The sequence below is a fragment of the Ochotona princeps genome, chromosome 21 (assembly GCF_030435755.1).
Source record: "Ochotona princeps isolate mOchPri1 chromosome 21, mOchPri1.hap1, whole genome shotgun sequence".
In the NCBI taxonomy this organism is placed as follows: domain Eukaryota; kingdom Metazoa; phylum Chordata; class Mammalia; order Lagomorpha; family Ochotonidae; genus Ochotona; species Ochotona princeps.
In genome coordinates this window covers 32,820,243-32,837,722 of record NC_080852.1, presented here as the reverse complement: position 1 = coordinate 32,837,722, position 17,480 = coordinate 32,820,243, and the positions used below count along the sequence as shown (strand labels likewise).

At 54.7% G+C, this 17,480-nt stretch overlaps 1 protein-coding gene across 5 annotated transcripts in view; it reads right to left on the bottom strand.

Moving 5' to 3' along the window:
* IQSEC1 (IQ motif and Sec7 domain ArfGEF 1) overlaps positions 1-17,480 on the bottom strand; it is a 238,763-nt gene that overhangs the window by 85,355 nt on the left and 135,928 nt on the right. Inside the window, exon 1 of one of the 5 annotated variants that reach the window (XM_058678603.1) lies at positions 15,832-15,907. The exons of the other annotated variants lie outside the window; for them this stretch is intronic. The gene's annotated coding sequence lies outside the window, so the exon portion shown is untranslated. Of the gene's footprint in view, positions 1-15,831; positions 15,908-17,480 lie in introns of those variants that run through there. 5 annotated transcript variants of the gene reach the window in all.

The following is a 17,480-nucleotide window of genomic DNA, read 5'->3' as shown; positions in this document are numbered from 1 at the left end:
CCTTGAGGAGGCACGAAGGACAACGAAAAACGCCATCAACAAAGTAAAACAAATAGCACAGTGATAATGAAGAGCATCCGTGGCACACAGGCCAGACGTCCGGGGAGAAAATGAGATGAAAGCTCATTTCCCTAATACCTGGGGCGCTCTTTCCGACCGATGACTAACCCAGGAGGAAGCGGCAAAGGGCACACACACGCAGCTGGGGAAATCCACTCAATCTTGCTGGCAGTGAAATGTGTATTAAAGAAATACAAACCAGAACGCGGTTGGTTTGCCTGCTGTTTTGTAATCTACCTGTTGGGCAAAAATGAACACACTGGGGAACCCGTTCCCTGCAGACGGTGGGAGAAAATGAATACTCTTAAAACCACAGGCTGCACAGCTAGCCTGGTGGCACGGTGGGCTTGCAATCCTGGCATTCGTCATCAGGCGCCGGTTCAGGTCCTGGCTAGTCTGCTCCCAATCCAGCTTCCTGTTGTCGCACCTGGGAAGGCGGTGAATGGTGACCCTAGCTACCCACCACGGGAGCCCCGCTGGAACTCCTGGCCAAGACCTGACAGGGGTGTCTGGCGCGGGTACTAGGATGCTGCCCCACTAGGAGTTGTATGTTCTACAAGGAGTGTCTGTGTCCAGTTGGACTCTAGCTTCCTGCCCATGCCCACCCTGCTGGCAGAAGACAGTGGCTGAAACACATGGGGCCCTGCCACTCACATGGGAGAGCCAGATCATGTGGCCAGCTCCTGACTTTGGTCGTGGCCTAGCCGTGGTTGTGGTGGGCATTGGGGGTGGGGGATGGGGTGAACCAGTAGGTAGAAGATCTGTGACCGGATCTTCCTCTCTCTATCTCTGCCTTCAAACAGAATGAAAATAAGTATCAACATTAAAAAAAATTTAGAGAGACAATAACACTCAGGAACACAGTGTGGGAGATTAAGAAGGATCCCGGGGTGACCAGCAGCTGGGGAGGGAAGGAGTTTGCTGAGATATGCACACAGGCTGGGTCTCCGTCCTAGAAAGACAGATCTGCAGAGGAAAAGCTGCAATTCGACCCTCTCCGTAGAAACTCATAGAAAGTTCTACACAGATGCATGCTGCAATTTCTCTTCCCCTACCCCGGACCCGGAAGGTATATCAAGTCCACCATTCTCGATGGTTTCCTTCCAGGAGGCCCAAGGCCAATGTGGAAGGGGGCCTAAGAGGAGCTCTTCCTTTTCCTTACATTTTTCTGTATTTGCTGATGTTTTTAAAAGTCAACAGGGATCATGTGGGCACAGGCTTATGGGCTACATACACATCTGTCATTACATGTGTTTGTATTAAACAAAAAAAAAGTAACAGCAAAAGAAAGGAATGAAGACGCAAAGGACGGTGGGCGGGAAGGGTGTGGCGATTCAGACTCCCTGGTCCTTCCTCGGAGGACCCGGGTTAGTTCTGGGCCCTGGCCTGCTCCAGCTGCCCGCTCCCACAGACCCTGGGTGGCAGCAGTGAGGGCTCCTGTGGCTGGCTTCCCACCACTCCCACAGGAGACCTAGTGGATTCCTTCAGGATTCCACTCCAGGCCTGGCCAAGGCAGGCATTTAGGGAGCAAACTTGCGGAAAGGAAAGCTCACTCTCTCACTCTCCCTTTCTCTGTCTCTCTCACACACTCTCCCTTTCTCTCTCTCTCTCACTCTCTCTCTTCCCCACCCTCTTAAGTACTGGCAGTGCTCCGCGTACCCACAGCTCAGTGGACCATTTGCCGTTGTGCATACAGTAGAAGCCACACTGGAATACAGAATTGGGATCTTGGCCTGCACTGGGGCTACATGGTCCAGTCATCCCTGAAGATGCTGGCAGATGCAGCGAACTCAGTGCTGTCAGCCCCGCCACCATGGGTAAGCCCTGGAAGTGGAAGAGAAGGTTCGCTTTTGCTCCCTCTTAGGACGGATTATGGGAAAGTAACCCCTTTGTAAAAGTATATTACTCTTGAGCCAGGAGCCTCTTTTGGATCTCCCATGTGGGTACAGGGGCGCAGGGAATTGGGCCTTCCTCCACTGCCTTCCCAAGCCATCAGCAGGGACCTGGATTGGAAGTGGAACAGCTGAAAACTAGAACCGGCGCCCATATGGGATGCTGGTGTTGCAGGTGGCAGCTTAATCTATGATGCCACAGAGCCAGTCCCAACACTGGTTTTTAAATAATGATTTCTGAACCTGGGCAGGGAGTTGGGAAGCCTGGCTTTCAGGTTGAGCTTGAAAGACTCCAGTGTGTTGGGCCCGGCACAATAGCGTAATGGTTAAGGTCCTCACCTTGAACGCGCTGGGATCCCATATGGGCGCCAGTTTGAATCCCGGCAGCTCCACTTCCCATGCAGCTCCCTGCGTGTGGCCTGGGAAAGCAATTGAGGACAACCCAAAGCCTTGGGAACCTGCACCCGCGTGGGAGACCCGGAAAGAGGTTCCTGGCTCCTGAATTTGGGTTGGCACAACACCAGCCGTTGTGGTCACTTGGGGAGTGAATCTTCGGATGGAAGATCTTCCTCTCTGTCTCTCCTCCTCTCTGTACATCTGCCTTTCCAATAAAATAAATAAATCTTAAAAAAAAAAAAAAAAAAAGAGAAACTCCAGTGTGAGCTCAGCCAGGATCATGCCCCTTTTGGGCCTCCTGGTCCCCGAGACCAAGAGGGTAGGGAGTGGAAGACAAGTGTTCAGGTCATTCCAGAACATTCTCCAGGAGGCTAGGGGTTCCCGGTCCTTGGGAGCAGAAGTGACGGCCAGCTGTTGCACATGACTGCTCCTTCTCCACTGCCGCTGCCCAGCCTGGAAACTCCTGACTCACATTCCCTATCCAGGTTATCCGAGCAATGTTCCTGCCTGTCTACGTTGGAGGTCAGCCACGTGGAGCAGGGGCAGATGACACAGACCCCGGCGCCCACATGGGGCTGAGATGCCTGTGGGTACAAAGCCTCATGTTGGGAAACCAAACCACTGGCCCCACCTAGAGACGGCCCTCCGCCTCGATCTGGCCTCCATCTCCCCTAGCGGCCAGTGGAACAACAAGCCCAGCATGCAGCTCTCCACCCCACACGTCATCTCCACAGTTCACTCTTGGTCATTACCCAGAACTTCCTGGGGCTCCCTGCTGTCCACTCTAGCTCAAAAGCCACTGTTCTGCACTTTCCCATCCCAGCTTTCTGATAATGTCTCATCTTCACGGTAACTTTCAGAAATACAGGTTCTATTATGTCCCTTCCTGGCTCCAGATTGAACTTGTAGGATAAAATACAAGCCCCGTGGCCCAGAATTCAGATTTCGGTTTTGCTGCCCTGTCTGGCTCCATCTTCAGCTTCCCCTCCCAAAGCCAATGTCAACACCTTGCTATCTTGTATCTTTGCATAAACCAGGTCCTTGGTGTGTCCTCCATATATAAAGAGATCTTCCAAATCACTAAGAAAAGCCACAAGCCAAAATTAAAATGTCTGATGGATTGAACTAGGCGGTGTGGAGAAAAAGAAATACAGGTGGGCTTTGAACATTTACAAAGATGCACAAGTCATAATGATATGTCATTCTCTTCCATCAAACAAATAATTCCTAGAATGTTCATGTATTTTGTCTGTTGGCTGAGATCCAAATCCATCTCTTAACTTCAGCTCCAAAAATATATCAACCTCTTCTAGACATTCTCTCTGTGGCTTTCCACAGTGCTCCAAGGCCAGGCACAGAGCAGAAACTCTCTCCATGGCAGCTATTACTAATAAAAATCACAGCTGCCACACGGCTCTGGAGCCATCAGCCAAAGGGCCTGTCCACCTGAGAGAAGGATGCAGTCTGACTCCTTGTCACTTCTCCAGCCCCGCCTGAAGTGTTCTCCAGACCCAGGCCTAGCCAACACAGATGCAGGGGAGGGACGTGGGGGAGGGGAGGGCAGGAGCTGGCCCTAGGGGCTGCTCTGCTGGGTAGAGTGGGTGCTTGGAGGGGAAGGGGGAAGAGGGCAAAGAAGGAGAGAGAAAGGAAGAGGAGGGAAGAGATAGGGAGGGGAGGAAAGAGGAAGGGGAATTGTGGGATTACCCTGGGCTTCTATTCATGAGTGCCAACTGTGCCAGGCAGGCTCTAGGCCAGGCATGTCCCCCACACCATCTCCTTCCCCTGGCACCCCTTCCACCTTCCAGGTGAGCCACCAGAGGCTTTGATGTGGGTTCTTGTGCTGTGGGCATTTGAAGCCACTTGCCATGGGCGCGTTTCACCCTCCCTATCCTGGGCCTCTCCTTTTCCATGGGAGAAATGGCTCTAGTCAGCAAGAACTGGTTGACTCCAAGAACACAGTGGGTGAGGTGCAGACCGCACCTTAAGCAACCCACCCCGCATGTGGTGTTGAATGGCTGCTGCTAAGCAGCAGGAGCCCTTGGTGGTCCCACATCCATTGGCAGGATGGGACAGGCAGCCACAATGTCAGGCAGCAGGATTCAGGTTTTAGGGTGCCATTCAGATGACTGGAGTGTGTTTTTCTGAGAATGAGGTTTTTTTTTAAGAGATATTCATTTATTTGAAAGACAAAGTTAGAGGGAAAGAAGGAAATATATATAGAGAGGGACAGGGAGGGTCATTCACCTGCTAGTTCACTCACCAAATGGTTGCATTGGCCAGGGCTGGGCCAGGAGCTTCTTCCAGGTCTCCCACTTGGGTGCAGGGGCCCAAGCACTTGAACTATCCCCCACTGCTTTTCCCAGGCTATAAGCAGGGAGTTGGATTGAAAGCAGAATAGCCGGAGCACCTGGAACAATGGCTCAATGGCTAAATCCTCACCTTGCAAGTGCCAGGATCCCATATGGGTGCCAGTTCATGTCCCAGGACATTCCCAAAGCCTTGGGACCTTGCACCTGCATGGGAGACCCAGAAGAAGCTCCAGACTTCAGATCGGCTCAGCTCCAGCCGAGGCCATTTGGGGAGTAAACCAGCAGATGGAAGATCTTTCTCTTTGTCTCTCCTCTCCATAAATCAGATCTGCTTTTCCAATAAAAAAAATAATAATAATAAATCTTTAAAAGAATGGAAATGGAGCCATAAAAAGCACATTCAAAAAGGCATTGCCCAATTATTTCGACAAAGGTGCCAAGACAGTTCATTGGAAACAAGCTTCTTCAACAAACAGCAGGGAGGAAGCTGACTGACCGCAGGCCCCAGGAGCCCTGGCACCCTTACCTCCTGCCGTGCACAAAAGCCAATTCAGAATGATCTGAAATGCACAAAGAAGTGTGAAAGCCATCTAGCCCTTCAGGGGGATCCTGGCAGTCAACCCCATGACCTTGAGGCACCCCGTGATTTCTTAGACGCAACACGAAAAGCACAAGCAATCAAACAAACAAAAAAAAATCGATGTATCAGACTTCATTGAGATCAAAAGCTTTTGCACTTCAAAAGACACCCTCAAGAAAGGGATGAGATGAGCCACCCACGGGGAGACAACATCTACACAGTGCACAACCTCTACGAGGGACCTGCAGTTGTTTGCCACACACAACTCAGCGAGCAGGAGGCAACACAACCCAAGATGGGAAGAAAGCCCCAAATCGACATTCTGCCCAAGGAGAGGAGGGAACAGGCTATAAACTCGCAACAAGCTGCTCCGGAGACTTGGTCATCAGTGAGATGGACATCAAAACCAAGAGAGGCCACTCCACTCCACCTGCATCGCTGGAATCAAAGAGAGAGGCTGACAGTAACAGGTTAACAGGTGCTGGAAAGGATGTGGTGAAACGAAGATGCTCTCACGTCACGGACAGGAATGAGGGAAGGGGCAGGCAGCCCTGCCAACAGCCTGGCTGTGTCCAACAAACGTAAGCACTGAGTTACGACGGGACTCAGCCCATCCACCTCCAGGTCTGGCACGTGCGCATGTGTTGGGATCGCATGATGGCGCGTGTAGCTGCTGCGAGCAGCGTTGCCTCTGAAAGTCAACACGCAGAAACCAGCTGAGAGCACAACTTCTAGGGAACGACTAAGCTTACCAAGGCATGGCCATTCGACGGCCCCTCAGCAAGGCATGGCCACTTAACAGCCAGGCAGGACGATGGGCTTGTGGCTGACTCTGGAGTTACGAGTTTTAAAACAATTGAGTGTTACAGTGCATGTGTTGTACCTCCTCACTGAAGGGTTAGGGGAACAAGATGGATGAGTGGGGTGGCAGCTCTTACGCTGGAACAACTGGTACATTAGAGTCCTACATTGTACCCACATTAAATGTTCTGAGTGCCGGTACTGAACTGTAGCTATGGAAGAGACACCCTCATTCTGAAGAAGTACATGCTGATTATGATTTAGTGGTACATTCCAGGTCTGCAAGGACCTCTTAAGCAGGAAAAAAAAAAAAAAGTGGTTCCTAACCATCAACTTGAACGAAAGGTATATGGGAGAGGATTTGTTTCTCATTATACTTGCAGCTCTTCTGTAACGGGAATTATTCCAAAGTAACTCACAACCTTAAAGGAATCCGCACGTTAAAAGCAGCATTATTACCTGGAATTTAACTAAATCCAGGGATCCGGAGAGAGGCTACAGCAGAGACAGAGGCGTGACGGGAGCTGTAGGAGCGGGTGTCCCTACGCACCAGCAGGCTGTGAGACCCTAAAGAGAAGCCCAGCCAGAGGCCCGAGGGTAGGGCAGGAGTGTGTCTGTGGACTCACTCATCCACTCATTCACCCGGCATGCTCACGCACACTGAGTCCCTGGGATGCATGGGCGGGGTGGGGGGGATCAGCCATAAAGCAGCCACACACATCCCTGCCCACCTGGTGCTGACTCTCAGCTGGGCTGGGGAAGGTCCAAGATCCTGAAGGCTGAGCCCAGAGGCCCACAAGGTCCTGCTGGGGGTTGGATGTGGCATGTCTCCCAAAGATTCCTGTGCTGGAAGCTGGGTCTGCATTGTTGAGGGGTAGTGGGTCTTTAAGAGGTGGGGCTTAGTGGAACAGGGTGAGATAACGCAGTACAAGGCTGGGCTGGCTGTCTAGAGAGAACATGCGCTACAGGGCGAGACCACCTGAGGGCTTGGCTCCTTGTGCAGGGTCCCTTCCCTTCCGGCTTCTGCACCACACGTGACGCAGCCAAGGGGATGCTCCCCACACACTGACTGACTGTCCAGGCAACAGAATCATGAGTCAAATAAATCTCTTTTTCTTATGAAAGTGCCCGGGCCTGGGTACCTGGCTTAGCAACACACAATGCCAGCTCTGGGCAGGGAAAGGGCACGTTCTCACATGCTGGGCCACCTGCCCATTACAGCAGGCTGGATAGGAGCAGGTGGGAGCAGGGGAAGCTGGGGCTGTGAGAGCAGCCAAGCGAAGGCTGCCTTCACTTCCCATCATAAAATACAACCACCAACTCCTGGGGGCTGGGGATACCCAAGTTGGGAGCTGACCCTGCATCCCACATGCACACCCAATACTGCTGGCAGACCACACTAGGCTGTTTCACACATGAACATCTTTCAAACCAAAACTTACGCTGCCACAACCAGTCAAATGCACAAACTGTCTTTTGGACATGGATACAAACCCTGCCTCCTCACGGGGGCTTGTGTGCCTCAGGACGGAGAAGCGAGTACCTCCCACTTTCTGATGAAAGAAAAGGGCTGGAAGGGCATCATGGAGTCCCCTTGGGTTTCCTTCTGAGGGGGTGGGAGGTGCAGGGCTCGCACTGCGCAGGCGGGTCCAGCACTGTGGGGCTGGGCAGGAGGCTACAGCCCAGGCCCCGGTTTGGTACAATCTGTGGAAGATTAGGGTGAGCCTGCCAACCACCAGCAGACCTGGTGCCCCTCCAGGGCAGCAGCGGGGCCTCAGCCCAGACACCTGGAACCCCTGGAGGCCTCCTCGGGGCTGCCATTAAGGACCTGGTTGGGGGCTGGGGCTTCCCTCCTTGCTCTGTGCTCTCCTGTTCTCTGGGCTCCAGGATGGTGGCCCTTCTGCTGCTTGAGGCCAAGCTTAGGAGGCCGGGACAAGGCTGGGTCCTTGTGGGCACAATGCACTCACTGGAGCTCGGAGTTCGATGGCCCAGGGCAGTGCACACAAAACCAGGCTCTGTGCATGCAGGCACATGAGGTGATCCTCGAGGGTCTTTTGACCAACGTGGTGCTGGCCTTGCATACAGTGACTTCAGCACTGACCCCACAGATTCCTCCCATCCTGGTGCCTCCCCCACCTCCACTGCGGGTCACTGCCCTTTGCCCCACTGGGAGGAGGGGGCTGCCTCTCTCCTTTTGGCCAACAGAACATGCTGGGAGCCACAGGAATGCCGGTGGGCAGGGAAAAGGCCTCCAAGAGAGACCTTGCAGCCTTCACCTTCAGGATGTTGTCTTCAGACTGCCACATGTGGAAGGTGGGGCTGGACTGGATTGGAACTGGGGAACCCAGGCACCTGCTGGCAAACACACAAGTGGGGCTGGCTTGGACCTCTTAGCCTGGCTGACCCTGTTAAGTCCAGGGAGAGAGCCAGCAAAGTCTATGTGATAACCCCCACAGTCAGGCAGAATCACAAACTGTGGCTTCTCTGAGCCACTACATCCCGTGTGGTTTGTCACATAGCACAAGCTAACCGCCACATGTGCTCCTGGGGCAGCCCACCTGCTTGCCCCAGGGGTGGAAGCTGCGATAAGAACAAGGGCAGGAGAAGAAAAGGAACAAGAAATACTTGCCCAAAGTCCCCATCCCACGGGCAGTAGCCACCCCTCCAATCACGTGCACCTGGGAAGCTGGAAGAGGCTGCAGGAGAACAGGATGAGACTGGAGAGGGCCGTGGTTCTCAGCTCTCCTAGGGACCCAGGGGACGGGGTCAGGGAAGGATTCTGCCTTCATTCTGAGACAGACAGGAGGGACCACCTCCTGTGACTGGCCCCAGGCCATTCAACTCATCACAGGACTGCATAGCATGGGGAAGGGGGCAGAGGGCAGCCAGCAAGCTTGTGGCCCAGGGGATGGGTAGCTTCCTTCTGCCCAGCCCACCTGCTGCACCAGTCAAGCTCCCGGGGGCAGGAGGAAAGCTCAGTTTTGGGTTCTGGTTCTGACACCACCAACTTTCTGACTTTCTGGCTGGCAAGGAACTAGTTCAACTCACTTGGCTGACCTGTCTCTCCACCCTCAAGATAGGGCAGAAACTCCTGCATTGGGACAACTAGATGAAATGCTCCTCACGGACGGACACATGCAAGCCCACACACATGTGGTACTTGAAAAGCTCCCCTGTCCCCACGGCACTTGGGACATGATGATGCAACCAAGATGCTCAGTGCGGTCCACATAGCTTTGGGGTGTGTGCACCTACACAACAAATGCTGTTTGAAGTGGGAGGGCCCAGTCCTCCTCTCCCTGCTTTGGGGCTGGCAGCCTCCAGCGGGGTGAGTCCCTGGGGCCCATCTTGCCCCTCACCCATCTCCCAGACTCCCCTGCTCTGTGGGAGAGCGCTGAGTGACTTCTCAACATCCCAGTGGCTCAAGAAGAGCCAAGAGCTACAAGGAGATGCCAAGAAGATCTGCAGAGCACGCAATTAAAGCATCTATCTCAGTGCAAAAGACAATGTTGAAATCTGCATACAAGAGGTCTCCAAAAAAGACAGAAAATGCATATTGGAAAGTAACGATGCATGGATTTCCAAGGTGTCTTGTGGCACAACAAACTTATCTTTTAATTGTATTTCCCACAGACTCTGTAGGACCCTCCTATAAACCCGCCCAGTCCTTTGTAGCCAATCAGTACAAGTGCCACATGGGAGGATGGAACAGGCATGCAAGCTCCACAGGCCCCACTCCCCGGCCCCCAAATCTTGGCTCCAGCCAGCCTGGGCTGCAATCCCACCTCTGATGTCACTGGATAAACTTGGCCCAGGGACTTCACCTCTCTGTCAGTTTCCTCATCCATCTGGAAAGCGAGGGTGTAACCATGGCTGCAGAATGCCACGCCTCCAGGGGTGGAACAGGGAATTTCTGTATCTACCGTTTCCAGCCCAGAGTCAGGCAGCATCCACAGCATTCATGGCGTCCAAGCAAGCTGCAGCAACTAAGCTTGGGAATAAACATCTTTAGGATTTCAACCCCTGCTTTTTCTTTCTTTTGGGATACATACAGCCTGCCTTCCCAGCACAAACCCTCCCTAGAATCCAGCTACAGACCCTTTCCACACCAGCTCTGTTGTATCCAGCAGACCCCCAGGCACCTGCAAGTCCCCCATGGTATCACAAACCATCAGAGGGTGAGATGGGCCTGCCATACACAGATGCTCAACAAGTCACAGCGACTACTGAGTATGTTGCTGGGGGTCCTAGGGGAGGCCAGAGCTCCAGGGAGGACCAGTGACCTGTCCAGAGCCCATGGCCTTGAGGCAGAACTGGGACTATGCCCACTGCTAGGAATCTGAACTTGATGATGAAAGTATGGGGCTGAACCCAGCTGTCTCGGGGCTATGCCCCTCCCTCACTGCCCCCTGCAACCCTTAGGTGGCTTGTGACCTGCAGGCTGCTGGACACCTCCCCTTTGGCACTGTAGCGCCGGGTAGTCTGGCCCAGGGCACATGTTTAGACAGAGAACATCCTCTAGCAGTGATCCTAGAGTCTTCCCCTGGCGCCCTCTGCTGGTGATGCAACTACCAGACTGACTTTTTGGGCCTGAATCTGGGGTTGAGTCCTGTGCACCCTGCTCTTCGCTGGGTGCACAGTAGGCCTGTCCCCCATCTTTGCTACACCTCCTTCTGTCCTCGGCATCCCTCCTCCCAGGTCCCTCCCTGACACCCACCCCATCCTGCTTTGCTGTGCTCACTGCAGGCTTGGCATCTGTGTCATCCATGGCTTGCCTGCTTGCTTCTGATCCGTCTTTCCCAGTTGCAGGAGACAAGGGGTCTCTGTCTGCCTTCCTTGCCGCCCTGAGCACAGCCAGCCCACACTAGATGCCTGGGAGATCCTGACTGGAAATACCAGTTAAAATAACTCTTCTTCGGCCCCCAGGAGTGGGGAAAGGGACATATCCCATGACCTGCGCTTCAGAAGTGGTGGTTATTCAGCCATTTTCCAGATTAGGAAATCGAGATCAAACACACAGGGACTTGCCTGAGGCCTCGCAGCTTGCACCGGCAGAGCTGGGTTGAAGGGATGACAGCTTTCTTAGGCTACACAGCCATGCTCCGCTCCAGGATGCTAAAGTGGCAACCGGGTGAGCTGACCCGTAAAGGAAGGGACCCTGACAGCTGAGGGATGCCAGACCCCTGGGCCAGACTCTCCCCAAAGGCTCGACCTTGGCTGAAAAGTAATTACAAGTCGATTCCACAGATGCCAAACGGAGGCTTGGAGTGGCCTAGTGGCACCCTAGGCTACAAAGTGAGGCAGCAGCCCATCTAGAACTGGGCCCAGATAATCAGCTCTCCCTCCCCCCTACTCCCACGTGGTGACAGTGAGGTTAAGGTACCCTAAGCTCTGGCTGCCTCAACTTTCCTTTTGTGCAATGAGGGTGCAGACAGGACGGCCTGTGGGGAGGTGGGCCCTAGCCTGGGAAGGCTTTGAGCTGAAAAGGGAAGTGAGGAATGGCAGTTTCCCAATCTCACCCAGCCCCCACCCGTGCTCCTGCGTTGACCACTTCCCCCGGAAATGCCCTGAGTGCCCACAGCTTGGGCAACTCATTTCCCGACCCAGGCTGCTGCTGACAGAAAGCAGGGGACACTGCGTACGTGGCAGGTGCAGTTCTACCTGTGGCTGCTTAGATTACAAACACCACTTTCTGCTTAAGGATCCCACATGGGCAGCGTGTGGAGAGCGAGTGGCTGTGGCATGTCAGAGCTGCCACTTGCCAGGCCCTCCTCTGCCAGACACGAGTCTCCTACCGGGTCCTTGGTCTCTAGGTTCCCCATCCCCCAAGGTTCTGCCAGAGGCTTTCTGTCTCTGTCACACAGTGAAGTTCCTGGAGAAAAGCCGGGGCTTCAGGGCGGAGATTTGGGATGTGAGGCCATGTACCAAGAGTGTGCCTCAGTTTTCTTAACTGCAAACAGGGATCAGAATAAGCCCTACCCTCACAGGGCTGGCAGGAAAGAATGATGCCTGTCAGTCACCTAGCATGGCAGCCTTATCCCGTACAAGAGCATGCATCTGGCTGCCTAGCCTCCACTCCCACTTATAGAAAGGCACCCCAATTTTCTTTGGGGGACTCATCTCCTTCACTCTCAGCCCCATCCACTTTGCATCTGCAAACTCCACAGCTGAGCACAACAGTCAGTGTGACCAACACGAGTCCATGACCCCAGCCCAGGGACTGGTCCAGGGGTGGGTGTGTGGTCCATGTGAACCAGGGAGGGCATGTTTTGCTAGCATAGTCTCTGCCAGGATTATCAGCTGCAAGAGATACAAGAAGAGGCTGGTGCCCAGAGGTCCAGTTTGAGCTCCTAGATCCAAGTGGACCTGACCCTGTCCATTTCAGAAAGAGCAGGCAATCATCCAGCCTTTGGCTTAAGCCAGTCAGGAAACGGACTGCTCCTCTAGGCACACAGGAAGAGGCAGACACTGGGGTTCACCTGCTTCTGGCTTTGGCCTGGATTTGGACTCTCTCCTCCCAGCTCCAGGCCACCCAATCCACCAGACACTGCCTGTGTTCCCCTAACCCACCCTGGGGCCAGATCTACAGGCACCATCTGCTGCTCCTGCCCTCCTTGCACCAACCAGTCCTAACGCCCAGTTCACACCCAGCCCCCGGGATCCCAGCCCCCCTCAACCCTAGGGGAGATGTCTCCCTTTTTGTGGCTCTCGTCCAAAAAAAATGTGCGTGGCACAGTCTAAGACTTTATACCTCCCACATTGGCTTGGAAATCATGCTGTGCATTTCCTGAGCCTGGGGCATGAGCCCTGACAGAGGGTTGACCCACCCCAGAGTCTGCCCTGGAGCGGCTTAGGGTCAGAAGCAACCCACTTCCCACTTGGCTAAGTCCAAGATTGGCTTTATCAATTAAAATCAGTAATTAAAAAAAAAACAATGTTAGATCCAAACTGGGGATGCTTGTTCCCCTGGAGGACAACAATCCCTATCAGTCAATGACCCAAGGCTATGTCATTCCACATGTAAGTCGTTAAATTCTCACTCTGCACCACCTGCTCATTTCAGAGACAGAAACCCAGGTACAGAGGTCTCAGGAGCTTCCAGCAGTCACGGCAGCCACTAGGGGCGCTGCCCTAGACTGCCCCTTTTTCTTCCCCCTGGCTCACCCTGTCAGGGAGCACCTTAGGGGCCAGGAGGCACTCAGACCCCAGCCAGCTCCAGCAGGTAGATGCCCACACCAGCTTCTATGTCGGGGCCTTCAGCTTCATTCACATCTCATCCCCCCCAACAGAGACAGGCCTGTTTTGTGGGTTTGCTGTCAGATTTTCCTAAGGGTGCTTCTGCAGAAAGCAACACGGCCAGTCAGACACGGGGAAATTGTCGGGAACTTCTCTTTGTGTCCCTCATGGCGTCCCAGAAACCCACCCACACGCGAGTCCTGAGTCCTGAGTTTCCGAGGAAACGTGCGACGGTGACTCCACTGAATAGGTGTGTCATTACCTCACCTGACAGGAAACTGCCGCGTGGGGACGAGAAGCTGCAGATGGAGAGCTGGGCACTCCGTAGGAGCTGGTGAAGTGCTCATTCTCTCTTCTTATCTGAAAGGAGCTGGGGCCACCTGTCACCCGTATGTGGGCCCCTGTCACCCCTACTCCTGCATAGTCCAAGAACACAGCCCACCCTCTGAGCTCAGTCAGGAACTCCCAGAAGCCCCCGCCACGTGCACGTCCTGAGCCTGACTCACGGGAAATGCATATCACAAAGGAGCAAACCCATCTTTCAATGTTTTCCATAAACTTTCTGAAGCCATTCCCCAGCCCAACTCCTCGGTTCCCAGCTCAGCAGCCACTTCTTCCAGGAAGCCCTTGGGGAAGCTCCCCAGACAAGGCCCTCATGCTCCTCCTTAGGGGCTCAGCCCTAATTGTCCCCCTCAATGTGTGGCAACTTCCTCTCTCCTGGATCCACCTGCTCCAACCTGGCCCCTGCAGCTGGTCTACCACATGGCAGATGGATATGACACAAAGGAGACTGCTCATGTTTTCAGAGCACCCCAAGGACACAGAGCACGGTGTGGCCACCTAGAGAGGCCTGCCTCAGAATGAAGCCAGCCTGGAGGAAGGCAGAACTGACAATGAAGCCAGCCCAGAGGAAAGCAGAGCTGACAAACCCCTGGATCCAGCCACTCCTGAAATTCACTTCCCTCCTGCCTGCTTAGTTCTGCTAGGCAAGGAGCTCTCCCCCTGCTGAAGTTTCTTTGAGTTGAACCTTTTCTTTTTTCTGGTCTTTTCATCACTTGCAACTAAAAGGGTCCTTCCCCACTGACCAAGCGAGGCCAGAGAGGTGGCCTGATACAGCACAGGTGACATGGCTAAGAAAGGGCAGGAGTGAGAACCACGGCATAGTCGGGGCTAGTTACCTGCAGCCTGGCCACACCCAGAAGCCTGTCCCACAGTCTGGAGAGCTGCTGGCTGCACCCTGGGCCTCACCCACACAGGGCCCAGGGAGTGGGGGCCCGTAGACACTGTGAGGACAAGTACAAGTGGGAAATCCACATTAGGGAAAAAAATGCACATTTTTTTTCAAAAATTTGCACAAGAATAAATGCATCTTTTGGGGTCAGCATGTGGCACAGTAGGTTAAGCCACCACCCGTGATGCCAGAATCCCATGAAGGCACCAGTTTGAATCTCAGCTGCTCCACTTCCAATCCAGCTCCCAGCTAATGCACCTGGAGAAGCAGATGAAGATGGCCCAAGTCACTGGGCTCCTGCTGTCCACATGGAGAGTGAACCAGTGGACTGAAGATCTCTCTCTCTCTCTGTATGTATGTCTCCCTTTCTCTGAAACTCTGCTCCTGGGGAGCGGCAGGACAGTCCCCTCCTCCCAACTGGAGCCTACCCCATGGTGGGTGGAAAAAGCAAGGCCAAGTTCGGGGAAGATGGAACATTCGGCCAGTCTCGGGGAAGATGGAACATTCGGCCAGTCCCCACCTTAGGCAGATGACCACTGGTCTTATGAGGCGCTCTATGTCCAAACCTACCCGCCATGGATGCCAGCTGTGTGACCCGGGACACACAGTCTAACATCTCTGGGCTTCCATGTAAGCAGTGATGGGAATCCTCTACTCGCAGGATTGTTGTGAGCCTCGGGGTGTGGGGGTGGAGGAAAGCAGGACACAGGGCACATAGGCAACCCCAGCCCCTCCCCCTCTGGACACAGTGCCCACTGTGGACCACCCCACAGGACACTCCCAGTCCCTGGGGATTGACAGGCCAGGAGGGCAGAGGGTGGAGGGTCCCAGGGCCCTGGAGTGTATGGGGTGGGGGCAACATCTTACCAGAAAGTGGGGGTCCCAGGGCTCTGGGGTGGGGGGAGCTGTTCCTCTGCCATGGGCTGCTCCATGGCCTTGAGGACCTCAGTTTACCCAGCTGCAAAATGGGCATTGTCAAGAGTCCCCATTCTCTCAGGTGGTAGTGAGGGCTCCGGAGCAAGAAAACCAACCCCTCTAGTTCCCCCGCTGGGTTCAGGGGCCCTGGGCCTCATGCTATCCATGGCCTGGCCCCAGCTGTATGCATCAGGGACTACAGAATTTCCCTTCTAAGCAGCTGTGTGTCGGGGGAGATTTGGGCTTCCTGAGCAGCGGTGCGGAGAGAGCAGTGTGTGAGCCCGCTGGGCTGCGCGAAACAGGCTGAAGCCGACAGCTCCGAGATAACAGCAAGAAGCACCCTAATGCCAGTGGGCTGTCGACCCTCTCCAGGTCCCCCCCGCCCCGCCACAGCGGGGCAGCGGTACTCACCAGGGTGTACAGGGAACGGGTGCAGGGCTCCCCGGAGCCTTGGGGCTAGGCCTGCCTTCCAGAGCCCTGGGGACCAGGGGCAGGCCCTCCCCGAAGCAGGTCCTGACGTCTCACTTCCTCCCTGCTCCCTCAGCAGCCAGGAAACCACGCCCCCGGGGAGTGGGTGCTGGGCACTGTGGGGGCCCCACCTGCCTGTCCTCCCCACCACACACACTCCTGATGGGGCTCCAGGACACTGCCCAGGGTGGGGGAGGGGGCTCCTTCCAGGTCTGGCCCATCCTTTTGGCTTCAGTGGCCTAGTCCAGTCCATGAATAATACAGCCAGCTGCTTCTCAGGCCAGCCTCTGAGCACCACAGATCACGTTTCGGGGCCACTCGAGTTTCGGCGTGACTGCTCTGTCCAGGGCCCCAAGCCCATCTGGGTCTCTGGCCCCCAAGGCACTTACCCTCATGCTGGGGCCAGCTCGAGCCAGCACAACAAAGACAGTGTAACAGGTGGCCTCAGTGAGAAGGTGCCCTACTTACCCTGAAAGCAGCTGTGGCGCAAAAGGAATCCGAGAGTGGCAGGGGCTGGGCAACAGGGCAGTCCAGTCTCCCTAACATCCGGGTAGGGACTCTGGTGCCTCTACGCGTGGCACCCTCTCTGGGTATCACCTTATGGGCCTCCTCTCCACTGCCCCCTGCCTGGCCCATGCCCCACTTCTTGGAGGCCATGTCCAGTCCCCTGCTTGATTCTGACTCCCCACGGCCATCGCCTGCTGTCTCCTTCCTTGGGTATCATTCAGCACCCTCATTCTGCTAGACAACAGCCACCAATGCCCTCTGTTCTCCTCTCTTCCCAGTGACCCGAGCGGTGGCTTTGAATCAGAAATCTCTCGCTTCAAATCCTGCCCTGTCAAGCAGATCATGTGGCCTGGCCAGAAGCCAGCCCTGCCAACTGTGGCAGCCACTCCTCCCTTCTTCCTTACACACACCAGACACTACTGCAACCCCAGGGCCTTTGCACACGCTGCGCCAGTGCCAGGCTCCCTCCTTCTTGTCACTCTCCACTCTAGGCCACCTCCCCAGCCTGGTCTTTCATTTCCTCACTTTTCTCATGGAGACACAATTCATCTGCCAGATAGCACACCTGTTTCAAGTGCCCAGCTCCATGCTCTTCCTGCATTCACAGCCACCCCTGCAATCTGAATTCCAAGCATCTTCATCAGCTCAACCCCCAGCCCTGCACCTGTCACTGTGTACCCAGCTCCCCACACAGTCCGGGGACCCCTGAAGCAGCTATTAACCTGCCTGCTCCAGAAGTGTTCTATCACGTAGCTTCCAGTGGTGAATTTGAGCCACCCAGCACAAGGCTTTCAAGGGGCCGCCCTGCTGCAGCCTATCTCAGCATCTCCATCATCTTCATGGCCGTGTAGTACTCTGCCACCCAGCTGGGTGACACTTCCTGCCTGCCTGCATCTGCTGATGTGCATATTCTGGAGAGGCCCTTCTTGGCCACCCTGGCCCAGTGGCTACTCCCCTCCCCTCCCAGGTTCATCTTCCTCTTGGGATTGCTCTCTGGACTGTGTGTGCATTTTCTGTTGACTGTTGCTCTCCTGCTTGACACTTAGCACCAGCATGCCCAGGCTGCCCATCATACTCACAGCTGC